Here is a 15,761-nt window from a genome sequence, read left to right as displayed (position 1 = left end):
TCCCTTTCCTGTGACCTCAGCTGCTTCAGTTCCATAGGCTGAGGAAGGTACCACTGCCACACAGCAGGACCCCGAAAGCAGACAGGGGCCCTCCAAGTCTCGGTCCTCCAGAGGACGCCCACCAAGGTCATCACAGACATGGCGTAGCAGTCAGCAGGCTGCCTCCACCTCTGCTGTGAATGGCCAGAGAGCACCAAGACATAGCAGCAGGGTTAGGAAAGTTAAGGAGAATTAATTTCTCAGCCTGGGCACGGGTATTAATCACTTGTACATACTGTTCACTATTGTCAATGAACTCCCAAGAATGTCTCCCTGCCTATGGCTCCTTGTTCTAATGAGCAGTGTTCGTGTCACTCAGAGGTGAAACCTTTCTGCACAGGATAAAGGCAGGTGTCTCAGTCCAGGACTGTTTCCTTGTGCTTTGTGCAGCCTTCAGACCAAAGTGATGGTCTGGCTTCACATTCACTGGACACATTACCGATGCTGCACCTCGACAGTGCTTGTCATTACTGCCAGAACGTTGTGGGCAGGCATCACAGAGTTCCGTCATTCTCTCTGTTTGCTTTCAGCACCTTTAAGGTGGGGCTGGCCCCCATCACACCAGCATCTGTGACCAGTGATGCTGTGCACCTGAAAGATCAGGTGCTGGAGGTGGACAAAGGATCAGATGCTCTTAAAGTTTCCTAGCTGCGTCTCTATGATATGACACTGATAACAGAGTGCAAATGAGCTGTTCTTGATCAGACAAGATCAGACATGCTCAGTGGCTATGTGAAGATCTAGGGAGTGTCCTCACTGCATATCGTCACCATCCTCCTGCAATCGAGAGACTATTGGGGCCTACACGACATCTCCATGACAGGAGCATTAGCACAGAGGGTATGTGCGCTGTCATAAGCCAGACTGGAGTCAAACATTCACAGATGCAATGTGAGGATCTATGGTGTCTCCTGACAGCATGTCGTCATCATCCTCGACAAATCTAGCAGCTGTGAGGATCTCCCAAGCGCGCCTGCCTCATATAGCCAGTGCGAGGGCCTCATCCCCCTCATTATCGCCGTCGAGGACCTCCTCAACCTTCTCCCTGTTGGTGTCCTCCTCATCAGAGGAAACCTACAGCTCCTCCATCTGCTCCTCAGCCAGCTCCTCTCCTCTTTGCAGCGCCAGGTTGTAAAGGGTGCAGCAGACGATGACAACAATGCATGACGCCCTCTGTGGACTATATTGCACGGCTCCACCAGACCAGCCCAGGCAGTGGAGCCTCATTTTCAGCATCCCAATGGTTAGCTCCACCAAGTTGTGAGTTGCAGCATGAGTCTTGTTATACCTTCACTCTACTGCAGTCTGAAGCCTCCGCTTGGCTATCATCAGCCACGGCCCTTGTCTCTGAGGAGCCATCCCTGCAGTTTCTGTGGAGCCTGGAAGAGTTCAGGGATCTGTAACCGACTGAGAATGTAGGAGTTGTGCGGATTCCCTGGAAACCATGCGCAGACCTGAAGGATGCATTTGTGGTTGTCACAGACCAGCTTCACATTCAGCGAATGGAATCCCTTGCAGTTGACGTGTTGCGATGGAGACCTGAACGCTGTGTGAGTGCAGTCGATGACACCCTGTACCTGTGGGAAGCCTGAGATCTGGGCAAATCCAATTGCTCTTGCACCTTGTCTCTCCTGGTCCCGGGCGAAATGCACAAAGTGTGTGCCATTGCAAAGATGGCATCAGTGACCTCATGGATGCATTTGTAGGTGGAGGCTTGCGATATCCCACAGAAGTCACCTGTGGAGCCCTGAAAGGAGCCATTGGCATGGAAATTGAGTGCTGCTGTTACTTTCACGGCCACTGGCAATGGATGCCCTCCATGCCGCTGTGACACCAAATCCTGCAGTAGCTCCCAGACATGCACAATTTTCAGTGACACTGCTTCTCGGTCATCTGGAGGATTGAAAGGCAGTATCTATAGACCCTGGGTCTAGCTAGGCACCGACCAGCGACGGCTCACTGTGGCTCTTCAGCAGCATATGCAGGAACACCAGCTGCCCCTTCTTCCAGAGGGTGCTGCTACTCCCTCTGCACAGCCAAGCACCTCAGTCACTCTCTTCTCAGTTGTCTTCACTCTCTGTAAGCCATGAGGCATACAGCTAGGTCACCAGGCTCCATGATCCTGATGTACCCCACCTGCAGGAGGAAAGAGAGAGATGCGTGGGTTAGCATAGATGTACTAAGAACCTATCTTGGTTAAGCCTGAGGTCCCTTAACACACCCCAGAGAGTGCTGGCCTCCACTTAGATGGCCAGAGATTAATGGGCTGCATGGTGCCCAAAACCACACCTACCTCTGCCCCACTCCATCTGACCAATTGGCAGCAGCTTTGCCCACTGGACCGCAAGCTGTGCTCTCAGCTCAGGCGCAGGCATTCTCCTAACTGGTGCTGAAAGGCTGCTCTGTTAAATTGAACCATGAGGGAGACTGGTCCAAACCAGGATGACGACATTGCAAGGGACTATGAGCACCTCCACCAGTGACTGCTCCATGGCCAGCTTTAGCAAGGAGATTGTACAATGTGCCCAGTCGTCTGTTCTGCAGTCCACTAAAATGCTCATTAGTTTGCAGTATGTGCCTGAGGGGTACAAAGCTGTGGAGCACTTTGTGGCATTTTGATGCCTCTGTGTCGCTTGACTGGGCAGATAAGCTAGAGGCCCGACTCCAATCATATAAATGTGGCTGCGCCTGGACTATCTCAGCTGCAGAGGAATGGTCACTTTATAGAAGGTTTCCCTAATGCGTGGCTGCTTCCTTCGCCCACACCCCCTCCAACCCGCACGTGCTTGAGCATCAACCTCAACCACAGGATAGACTTTGCTGCCCCCTATCCCCCCCCACCCACCCCCATGCACCTCAACCTTGCAGTCCAACAGGCGACCCAGGCGAGCGCTCCACCATATTGCTGTGCACTCACCTTCGAGTTCCCCTCAAAGTGCAGTCCATCAAATGCACACCTTTAAATGCTGTTGTGAAACACGTTGGCATGCAATCACACCGACGTGGGTGGATGATCCAGTGGGAAGGGGACGGTTCTGGCAGACTGGCCTTATGCTGGTGTATATTGCAACATGGTTCCTAACAGCTGATGGCGGGAATTGCAGCCCACCATCGGCAGCTGGGGCAGATGATCACAAACTGTTTTCATGACGTTGTGAAACCAATTTTTGTCCTTCTCGCCATATTTTCCACTCACACTGCTGAACATGCCCGACACCAGTGGGCACAGAAAATCCCGGCCAAAGAATCAAAAAGAACCATATTCAAAGACAAAATATGACAAAGAGGAACATGGAAACAAGGGACTTTAGGTAACTGAAATAGCTGAAGCAAATGATAAACTCTTGTATGTAGGAAACCTTGGCATTGGGAGAACCTGCCCACGTGCATGACCTTAATTAGAACAGATAGAAGCGTTGCCCCTAACAGGCTGCTGGAGTATCTTTCATATTAGTCAGTGATCTTGCTTGTCCTGCTTCCAGTCTATTTCTGGCTTTTAAAAAATTCTTTTATGGATGTCAGCTTCTTGCGGACAAGGCCAACATTTGTTCCTGATCTCTAATTGCCCATGAGAAGCTCAAGGTGGACCGCCTTCTTGAGCTGAAGTCCATGTGATGTAGGTGTTAGGCAAACCCACAGTGCTGTAAAGAAGGGAGTTCCTGGAATTTGACCGAGCGACTGTGAAAGATCGGCAATATAGTTCCAAGTCAGGATGGTGTGTGGCTTGGAGAGGAACTTGCTGGTGGCAGTGTTCCCATGCATTTGCTGCCTTTCATCCTTCTAGGTGGTAGAGGTCACGGGTTTGGAAGGTGCTGATAAAGGAAACTTGGTGAGTTGCTGCAATGCACCTTGGATACTGTACACACTGTTGTCTATGTGTGGGGATGCTGGATGGAATGAATATTTAAGATGGTGGATAGGATGCTGATCGAGTGGGATGATTTGTCCTGGATTGTATTGAGCTTCTGCATTGTTGTTGGAGGTGAGGCAAGTAGAAAGTGTTCCATTACACTCCTGAGTTGTGCCTTATACATGGTGAACAGGCTTTGGAGATCAGGAGGTGAGTTACATGCTACAGAATTTCTAGCCTCTGACTTGCTTTTGTGGTTAGAGTATTTATATAGCTAGTCTAGTTTAGTTACTGGTCAATGGTAACCCCCAGGCTTTTGATAGTCATGCCATTGAATGTCAGGGGGAGATGATTAAATCCTCTGTTGTTGGAGATTGTCGTTGCCTGGCACTTGTGTGGCATGAACGTTACTTGCCACTTATCAAGCCTAAATTTTGTCCAGGTCTTGTTGCATGTGGACATGGCCTGCTTCAGTATCTGAGGAGTTGTGAATGCACTGAACACTGTGCAATCATCCCCACTTCTGACCTTATGATGAAGGGAAGGTGATTGATGAAGCACATGAAGATGGTTGGGCCAAGGACACTACCCTGAGGAACTCCTACAGCGATATCCTAGAGCTGAGATGACTGACTTCCAATAACCACAACCATTTTCCTTTGTGCTAGGTTTGACTCCAACCGGTGGAGAGTTTCCCCCACCCCCAACCCCAGAATTCCCAATGCCTGCAATTTTGATGACACAGTTGGTTCAAATGCTGCTTTGATGTCAAGGGCACCCACTCTCACCTCACTTCTTGAATTCACCTCTTTTAACCATGTTTGAACCAAGGCTGTAATGAGACCAAGAGTCAAATGGCCCTGGCAGAACCCAAACTGAGCTTTAGTGAGCAGATTATTGTTGTGTAAGTGCCCCTTGATAGCACTTTGAACCATTTGCTGATGATGGAGAGTAGACTGATGGGAAACTAATTGGCTGGATTGGATTTGTTCAGCCTTCTGTAGACAGGACATGCCTGGGCAATTTTCCACATTTTTGTGTAGATACCAGTGTTGTAGTTGTACAGCTTGGTTAGGGGCTCACCTAGTTCTGGAGTACAAGCATTCAGTATGATTTACCGGGATGTTGTCAGGGCCCATAGCCTTTGCAGTATCTAATGCCTTCAGCCGTTTCTTGATATCACGCGGAGTGAATTGAATTGGCTGATGACTGGCATCTGTGATGCTGGAGACCTCCGGAGGAGCCCGAGATGGATCATCCACTTGGCACTTCTGGCTGAAGATGGCTGCAAATGCTTCAGCTTTATCTTATGCACTGATGGGCTGGGCTCCCCCACCATTGAGGATGGGAATATTTGTGGAGCCTCTTCCTTTTATTAGTTGTTTACTTGTCCACCACTTTTCACGACGAGGTGGGGCAGGACCACAGAGCTTAGATCTGATCTGTCGGTTGTAGCATCCCTTAGCTCTCTCTATTGCACACTACTTCTAATGTTTGGCATGCAAGTAGTCTTGTGTTGTAGTTTCACCAGGTTGGCACCACATTTTTGGGTATTCCTGGTGCTTCCCCTGGCATGTTCTCCTGCACTCTTCACTGAAACTGCGTTGAGCCCCTGTCTTGATGGTAATGGTATATTGAGGGATACATCATGCCATGAGGTTACAGATTGTGGTTATACACAATTCTGTTGTTGCTGATGGCCCATAGTGCCTCACGATTGCCCAGACTTGAGTTGCCAGATCTGTTCTAAATCTATCCCATTTAGTACCACACAATGTGATGGAGGGTTTCCTCAATGTGAAGATGGAATTTTGTCTCCATAAGGGTTGAGCGATGGTCACTTCTACCCATGCTGTCATAAACAGATGTTTCTGCAACAGGTGGATTAGTGAAGACAATATCAAGTAAGTTATTCCCTCCTGTTGGTTCCCCCATCATCTATCACAGGCCTAATCTGCAGATATGTTGTGCAGGACTCAGCCAACTCAATCAGTAGTGGTGCTAGCGAGCCACTCTTGGTGATGGACATTGAAGTCCCTGCCCAGGATACATGCTATGCCTTTGCGACCCTGAGTATTTCTTCCATGTGGTGTTCAACATGAAGGAGTACTGATTTGTTAGCTGAGGAGTGGTGGGAGGGGGATGGGGGGTGTGTGGGTAGGGTAGCAGTGTAGGCGGGTGGGTGCTAATCTGTCAGAGGATTCCTTGCCCATGTTTGACCTGATGCCATTATACTTCATGAAGTCTGCAGTCAATGCTGAGAACTCAGAGGGAAACTCCCTCCCGACTGTATACCACTGTGCTGCCACCTCTGTCCTGCGGTAGGGCAGTACAACCTAAGGGATGGTGATGGAAATGTCTAGGACATTGGCTGTAAGTTATGATTTCTTGAGTATGCCTGTCAGGCTGTTGCTTTACTAGTCCATGGGACAGCTCTCCCAACTTTGGCACAAGTCCTCAGATGTTGGTAAGGAGGACTTTACAGGGTCAACTGAGCATGGTGTGCCATTGTTGTTTCCAGTACCTAGGTTGATGTTTGTGGTCTGTCCATTTTTATTTTTTTTTTTTACTTTTCTGTAGCAGGTCGGTCAAAGTAAATGTCTTGCTAGGCCATGTCAGGGGGCAGTTAAGAGTCAACCACACTGTATGTGTGTGGAGTCACTTGTAGGCCAGACCAGGGAAGGACAGCAGATTTCATTTCTTAAAGGGCAATCATGAAACAGATGAGTTTTTATGACACTCCAACGGTTTCATGATCACCAATACTGAGAATAGTTATTAATTCCAGACTTCTTAATTAATTGAATTTAAACCCCACCTACTGTCATGGTGGGATTTGAACCCATGTACCAAGGCAATAAACCTGGACTTCTGGATTACTAGTTATCTCCACTAAAGCTATGGCAGCAATGTGCTAGGAGGGCCACAGATTCTGAAGCCAAAATGCATTTGCAAACTAAAATATTTGCAAAGAAGAATATTAGCTTCCAGCAGTTCCTTCAGGGCCATTTAATGCATGCTGTGTAATTCTGTCATTTACCTCCCCGACTATCGATCTGCGTGTTATACCAGCATCTGATCAACTATCAGCATCAGAGAGCCACCTGGCTGCTTGTTGAAAAGCAGTGCAATCTTCGCCTTAACATAAGATAAAAAATACTTACAAATGCTTAACAATGAAAGAAACCAAGCAAACATGGTGAAACAGTCTACTTTTGTGACACCCTTGCTGAATAAACTGATGACTGATGATTACTAAAAGGGGAGAAGGAGCAGAACACTGGCCTGCTTGGGTGGTCATTTATAACTGTCCATTCATGAGGGCAATTATTTTGCGGTGAGACAAGAGAAATTAGGAGAATGAGAAATCTAAGAAAAAAGGTGTGAATTTCAGGGGGTTTAGCTTTCATAAACATATTGCAAGATGCTTCATGAAATATGTTACTTCAGATATGGTAAGTTACTAAGAAATGAGGTTGTGTGTAATTTAACACAATAATGTAAAAGAACACAATGAAATAACAAGGACATTTCCCACTTCATTCTTTCCCTGCATGTCTGCATGTCTAATGAGATGCTAGTTATCTCCATACACTGCCCTACAATAACTCCGGACTCACAGAATCACAGAATTATTACAGTGCAGATGGGCCATCTTCAAATGAGCATTGTGACTCAGTGCCATTCTCCTGACTTTTCCCCGTATCCCTGCACATTGTTTCTACTTAAATAATCATCTAATGCCCTCTTGAATGCCTCGATTGAACCTGCCTCCATCACACTTCCAGGCAGTGCATTCCAAACCTGAACCACCCGCTGCGTGAAAAAGATTTTTCTCACATCACATTTGCATCTTTTGCAAATCTCTTTAAATCTCTGCCCTCTCATTCTCTAGCCTTTTACCAGTGATAACAGTTTCTCCCTATCTACTCTGTCCAGCCCTCTCCTGATTTTGAACATCCCTTAGGAGAACTGTGCCAAGTTCTCCAATCTATCTTCATAAGTGAAGTTTCTTATCCCTGGAAATATTTTTGTAAGCCTCTTCTGCGCTCTCTCCAACGTGTTCAATTCTTCCTAAAGTGTGGTGCCAAGAACTGTACAAAATAATCCAGCTGACGTCTAACTAGTGTCCTTTACAAGTTCAGCATAACCTCAATCAGAACTTTGTAGTCAGTCACGTATGATACATGAGTCATGTTTCCTGAAACATTATTGCACAGGAATAGAAGGCCATTTTCACCACTTGAGCCTGTTCCACCACTCAGTGAGATCAGGGTCGATCTGTGACCTGACTTATGTACCCATTTTTGCCCAATATCCCTGAATACATTTGGCTAACAAAATCAATCTTGGTTTAAAATTAACAAACAATCCAGCATTAATTGCCATTACAGAAGAGTATTGCAAACTTCTACCACCCTTTTGTTTGTAGAAACGTTCCCTAACTTGCTAAATGGTCTAGCTCGAATATTTTTGATTGCTCCTCCTGGTCCTGGACCCCTCAGCCAGCGGAAAAAGCTTTCCTCTATCTGCCTTACCTCTTCCCCTTAATATCGCAAAATTTTGATCATATGACCCATTAATCTTCTAAATTCTAGAAAATACAACCCTTGTTTATGTAATCTCTCCTCATAATTTAACCCATGGAGTCCAGATATCATTCTGGTAAATCTATGCTATCCTCCAAGGCCAATGTATCCTTCCTGAGGTATAGTGTCCAGAACTGCTCACAGTATTTCACGAGTGGAATTCAATGCCCTGCCCCATGGTGCATTTGGTGGTGGGGGCTTTTAATCACCGCTTTCTCGTCTGCACCCCAATTAAGCCCAATCAATGCCAATTTAAGGCCTTCACCTTGCCGTCGCTGGTATTAAACCATGGGAGGGCTCAACATGCAGGCAGCACGACAAGCAAACCAAAGTGGTTTTACTTGTGGGCTCACAGCAGGGGTCCCTCGTTCAAAGGCACTCAATGCCTGATCAAGGGAACTGCCATCAGAAAGCAGGGTTGAGGGCACTGAGAGCCACTCCCTGCCCTTGTTGCCAACCCCCTCAGGTGGGTTTCCTACCAATAGCATTCAGCTGGTAGTGCTGCCGTTCAATAGAGCTGCCAGCATCTGAGTGGTCAGCAGCTCTCAACGGGCGGGACTTCCATCCCCATGGTATTTGATCCTGGGAAGATCCACTGCTGTCCAGTTAAGCACCTGAGAGGCACATTCAGCAGGTCTTGCCTAAAAGAGGCCATGCGGGGCTCTAGACATTTCTCTAGCCACTGAGACTCTTGTTGCCACCATTAAGTACCATCCATGTGTGGTCTAATCAGGGCTTTGTATTTGTTCCATTGTATTTTTGTCCTCATCCTCTAGACATAAAAGTCAGCAGTCCATCAGCTTTTTAAATTATTTTCGCCACCTATTCATGGCATTTTAATGATCTATATACCCGAACCCACCACCCCCCACAAGTTCCTGCCAACTACTGTCTTTCTAATTCAATTTATATCCTTAAAATTGAGCACATAAAAAGCTCTTGACTTTGAAAACCAAGCCATGAAGGTATTATTATTATTCACATTATTATGGCACATTATTATTCTCACTTTTGAAATTCATTTTTATTACATAAATAAAAGTCATCACAATGAACATCAAAATTGTATTAAGTAATAATGTATGACTGAAGATTAGGGTAATCAACATTTTTGATAAAATCTCCATTTGAAATGATCATTTTTATGCCTGCACAATGGTGCTTTCAAACGTTTGTGTCCCTATCAAAATTCAAGTGGTGGTAAGTGATGTTTACAGCACAGTAACCTGTTCCTAATGTGCTGTAATTTGTTCGATCTCTTTTATTCAATCCAGGCCCATTCTGTCAATTTATGTAATTTAGTATTCACTTCTTCACATGTGCTGACAGGCAAGTGGGGGAGAGTGGGCGGATAGATATTCCAAGGTTTGTCACTTGTTTACACATATGTACTACATGGAGCAAATGTGAAGGCACCTCTTTTTAATAAAGTCTTTCATTAGTATGGCTCCCATCTGCGATAACAATAGGTTTGTAACTGCTTTCGTCGACAGCCATGTCATAGCCACTCTGTTTTTAACATGCAATTATGCAGCATTAACTCTGAAAATCATCTGTGTTTCTATTTATAGTGGTTCATTTCCACAGCATGTAACTCAAGAGTCAACGTGATTTGGTAGAAGTGGTGGGGGGAAATAGCCTTGCATTTATCTGGTTCCTTTCATGACCTCAAGCCATCCCAAAGTGCTTTACAGCCAACGAGGTACTTTTGAAGTGTGGCCAATTTGCCCACAGCAAGGTTCCACAAGCAGCAATGTGATAATGAGCCACTAATCTGTTTTGCTGCTGTGGGTTGCAGGATAGATATTAGCCAGGACACGAGAAAACACCCCTGCTCATCTTCAACTTGTGTCACAGGAATTTTTTTCTGTTCACCTGAGGGCCCTGGGTTTAATGTGTATCCAAAAGGCTATCCAGCACCCACTTAGTACTGATTTGGTGTGCCAGCTTACATTTTATGCTCAAGTCTCTAGAGTGGGACCTGAACAACAGTTTTCTGTCTCAGAAGCAAAGGTGCTACCACTGGGTCACAGCGTAGTGAACTTGCCCAGGGAAACACTGGCTGTGTTTCTATAACAAACCACATACTACACATATCTTCAATTCTCAGGCCTGTGTCATCAGGCTCCAAATTGATACCACAGAAAGGAAGGAACAATTATGGGGAGATGGTGGTGTCATGGTAATGTCACTGGACTAGTAATCCAGATGCCAAGGATAATGCTCTGAGGTCATGTGCTCCAATCCCACCATGGCAGCTAGGGGAATTTAAACTCAATAAATAAATATGGAATTGAAAGCTAGTCTCAGTAATGGTGATCATGAAACTATCATCGATTGTCGCAAAAACCCATCTGGTTCACTAATGTCCTTTAAGAAAGGAAATCTGCCATCCTTATCTGGTTTGCCCTACGAGTGAACTCCAGACCCACAGCAATGTGATTTAGCCTTAACTGTCCTCTGAAATAGCCTAACAGGCATGGGCAATTAGGGGTAGACAACAAATGCTAACCTTGCAACTGATGCCTACATACCGTGAAAGAATAATAAAGCAATGTCTAATAGGTAACTACACACGGTGTGATACTGAGCCATGTCAAACATGAATGTCACCTGATTTTAGCTAGACTGTTGCCAGGAACATTATAATGTCCTTGCAAGGAGCAAGATTCAACTAAGGTTCTGCTCTTGCATTGCCATCTCCAAATTCAGCTAACCCAATGACCTCCACACTGGCTTACCATCATTCTCCCTTCATACTTCCAACTTGTCCAAATTACTGCTGCTCATCTTATGATATGTTTCGTTTGTGCATCATTCCTGTCCTCACTGACCAATTGCGCCTCCCGATTACTTCAAATTAAAATTCTCACCCGTGTCTACAAACCCCCTTCATGGCCTTGCCCATCTCATCTCTGAAAGCACCTCTGGACCTGTAAGCCTTACAAACACTTTATTCGTTTCATTCCGGTCTTTTATTTATCCTGTTCTGTCACACTTTGACCTTGCAGCCAGACTGGCAGGCTGACCGGCAGCCAGGCAGCGGCAAAAAGACTGCAGCCTGGGACCTTTGGGGATGGTCCCTGACAGTCAGGAAAGATCTGGTTTAGTGGAGGCGGGCTGGGTAGGGGTCAGCACATTGCAATGGTGAGGGACGGAGGGAGGGCGAGATTGGGGCTGGAGCTGACTGCAGGGCACAATGTTTATGGGAGGGAGGGGGGGGTGGTTGGAGTGGGGTGTGATTGAGTGAACACTACAGTGAGTAAAGACCAGGATTTGGCCGGAGGGAAGCTGAAGCCTGCTTGAGAAGCTGGGGTGAAGCAGTCCTGATCTTCCTGGCTCATAAGTAAGTGTAGTAATTATGGTTTTGTTTGTGTGTAATGTACCTTTAAGAATAATACTTGTAAGGAGAATCACATGATCTGTAGCAACCAATAGAAGAGTAATGTGGGCTACTTCAGTGTAAGTGTAGAGATAGAGTTGGAGTTGAAAGCACATGTGTAGTTGCTGCTGAGTACATTGTAAATAAACTTAATGTTTCCACCCAAGAAGTGTCTGCAGATCAACTCTATCATAAAAAGTTGGCCACCCTTACAACAGTAAGGCTCTTAAAAAACACTTTCCTGCTTGATCCAGAGGCTGTCACCTTCATTTAGCTGGATGTTTCCTGAGCCCTGGGAAACCAGGTTGGCAGCTGTTAAATTTAAGCCAGGTTCCCAACTGCCTTTGGAGGGCTAATTTAAATATGTTAATTAAGTTCCCTGCATCTCCGTGTCAGGACATTTGTCCACCAATGTTAAAATAGAGGCAAACATGTACATAGCGGGATGCATTCCATGATTTTTAATCATTAACTCTCTCCCAGGGGGGCTAATATCGACCCCATTGCTGTTGTAGTTATCAATGCATTTTGTGCTGGTCTTCCTTCCCCAGGCCCTCAGCAATTCTAGTCTCTGACTTTCGTCTCAGACTCATTATGTAATCTTTGAATTATTAAAACTTCTGCCTGTCTTAACATTACCATTTGAGACAATGCTCTTTGATGGTATGCCCAGCGCCTCCTAGGACAGCCTTTAATTAATTTTAAATCTGTGGAGAGAATTAGATCAAATGCTTTAGTGCGATTAATATGAACTAATGCTATGCATGTAATTTAAGAAAGAGAAAATAGAATAACTTGAATTTTCTAAGCCTCTCGTTTCAATGTTTAATTATTTTTTTGTAATGAAAAAAGGAACAAGGACATCATGCACACATATTGCACTTTCCACAACTTCAGGACTTGCTTCTCTTATTTGCTTTTTCACCTCCCCCATCCTGTATTCTGCTTGGTTCTCAAATGTATTTTCTACCTGACACCTGTCACAAGCACACTTTTTCTTCTTTAGCTTAATTTCTACTTCTTTTTTCATCCAGCGAGCTCTGGGTCTGTTTGCCCAACCTTTCCCTTTTAAGCGAACATGCCTTGACTTTGCCCTTAACCATTTCTTCTTTTAAGCAGCCCATTGCTCAGCTGCAGTTTTTCCCACCAAGTTTTGATTCCAGTCTCTCCAGCCCAGCTCCACTCTTGCCCCATTGTAGCCGGCTCTCCCCCAGTTAAGAATTCTTACTCTGGATTTCGCATTGCCTTTTCCTACCGTCATCCTAAACCTTTCATCACAATGATCACTGTCTCCTAAATGTTCCCCCACTGACACTTGATCTACTTATAGAAAATTCTCCTGAACACACTTTAGGAACTCTTGCCCCTCTCTGCCGTTTACACTAACACTGTCCCAGTATACATTCAGATAACTAAAGTCCCCCATCATAACTACTCTCTAATGTTTGCGTTTCACTGTAACCTCCCTGCAGATTTGTTCCTCTACATCCTTCCCACTTGTTGGTCATCTATGGGCTTCACCAAGCAATGTAATTGCACCCTTTTTGTTCCTTAACTCCAGCCCAATCGGTTCTGTCCTTGGACCCTCTGGGACATACTCTTTCTCCAGCACTGCAATGATCTCCTTACCAATTCTGCTGTCCCAGCTCCTTTTCTACCTTTCGTATCTTTTCTGAACACCTTGTACCCAGGAATATTTAACACACAGTCCTGCCCTTCCTTGAGCCAGGTCTCTGTTATCGCCACAACAACATATGGCAATCTGCACCTCTAACTCCGCAATCTTATCTACTATACTCCATGCATTCACATACATGCACAGTACCCCTGATTTAGACTTCATTACTTTCTGCCTTACCCCGACTTTACCTATTAACTTACTATTCTCTATATTAGTGCTATCTGTCCCTCCCAGTATTTTGTGCACCCTGGTATTCCTCTCTAATATACTCTCCTGGTTCCCACATCCCTGCCGAGTCAGTTTAAAGCTCCCCCAATAACACTAGCAAAACACCCCGCAAGGAACTCAGTCCTGCCTCTGTTCAGGTGTCCGGCTTGTACAGGTGCTATCATCCCCAGAGCCAGTCCCAGTGTCCCAGGAACCTAAAGTCCTCCCTCCTGCACCATCTTTCCAGCCACACATTAATTTGCCTTATCCTCCTATTTCTGTATTCCTATAAAGAGGAATGTGCTAATGACTAGAAAATAGGTTTACTTAGTGATGTTGGTTGAGGGAGAAATATTGGCTGGGACACTATGGTGTGCTGGGGTGTACCTATCAGAGGATGTACAGGCTTGCACACCATGATGCACTAGGGTATACCTATCAGGGGATGCACAGGCTGGGATGCCGTGGTTTACTGGAGTATACCTATCAGACGGAGTACAGGATAGGCCTCTATTTTCTTTAAAAGAAATGGCTTGTGTGACTTAAATGAGGCCTTTAAAACGATGACAGCTTTTGAGTAGACATAGAGAGAATGGGCGGAATTGTTCCATATTTGCACTGAGCATGGTCGCGGGCAGGAAAAATGCTGTTTTACCCATCACCCGAAATGGTTCTCACGCTGCATCATCCTAATCCCGCAGCATTAATTATGCATTCCTGGGAAACACGCCATTTCCACGGCAGGTGGGCACTCATTCGCCCGCCACACCATCACCTGGCTGCTTCATCACTCCGGGCGCCCTATTTAAAGTGCAGCTATTTAAAGTAAAGTGCACACCTCTCAGAGCTTCCAGCTCACAACTGCTGCACCAAAGACATGGCCCCGAAAGGCAAAGAGACTGCAGACCCCAGGTTTAATGACGTGTCTCTCAAGCGCCTTTAGGATGCAATCGAGGCTTGCCCTGATGTTCTCTAACCCCACTTTGGCTGTAGGATAGGCAGTAACATCACAATCTTCTTGGGAAGGGTTGGCAGCAGTGGTCAGCGCCAACGCCCTGCAAAAGGGGCCAGCCACCCAGTACCACAACAGGATGAATGATCTCTTCCATTCCGCCTTCACTTTTCTCATCACTCTCAACTCACAAACCGATCACACACCCACCAGGCCCTCACTCACTGCCAGTTCAAGGGTCATCACCATTCACTTTCTCACACACGTCTTCATTGTCCTCATCACGTCCATAGGGCTCCTCAGCACCCACTCATACGAGGTATATTTATCATCTGGCCTGGCAGGCATCCTGCTTACACTCTCTCCATCTCTATCCATGCAGGACAAGCTGGCACACAACAACAGGGAGAGGTCACAGACCAGTGGAGGAATGCCTGAAATCAGGTTCCTCACAGACTTTGAAAACAAAGCCATCCAGATGGCTGGCGAGGATCTGGACCATTCCTGTGCTGACGGTGAGGTTGGTGCTGCTCTACCAAGTGAGGATCCAGCAGTGCAACATCCACCAGACAACCATGCTGAGTGGTGTGTCCTGTTTCACAGGCTACTGCCTTACACTAATTATATCCCCTTGCTTTTGCAGGCACATCTGGGAAAATAGCCAACAGAGTCCACGAACCAGGGCCTTCATTCAAGCTCTAAGAAACCTCTGAAGAGGAATCTGAAGGTACCCTCTTTGAAGATCCATCAAAGCACTCACCCACACCCTCCACCAGCGCAGAGACACACATCTTGGAGAGACCTAACTCTACAGTAGTCTCGGGATCACAATCTGGTGAGCACATCACACTGTTGGATCCACAGCTGGAGGTGGCAGGGACTTCCCAGGTATCCGGCACATGGAAGACTGCTGGAGGCCAGAAATCTGCTGAGTCTGAATCAGATGACCAGCCTTCAGACTCGATCATGTCTCAGTTGCTGGAGATGCAAAGGCAAGTTTGGGATCTTGAGGAAGGGATGTCCACTGCACTCCTGAGATTGCAAGGCACGATGGAGGAGTC

The sequence above is a fragment of the Carcharodon carcharias genome, chromosome 3 (assembly GCF_017639515.1).
Source record: "Carcharodon carcharias isolate sCarCar2 chromosome 3, sCarCar2.pri, whole genome shotgun sequence".
NCBI classification, from domain to species: Eukaryota; Metazoa; Chordata; class Chondrichthyes; order Lamniformes; family Lamnidae; genus Carcharodon; species Carcharodon carcharias.
This window is presented reverse-complemented; position numbering follows the sequence as displayed.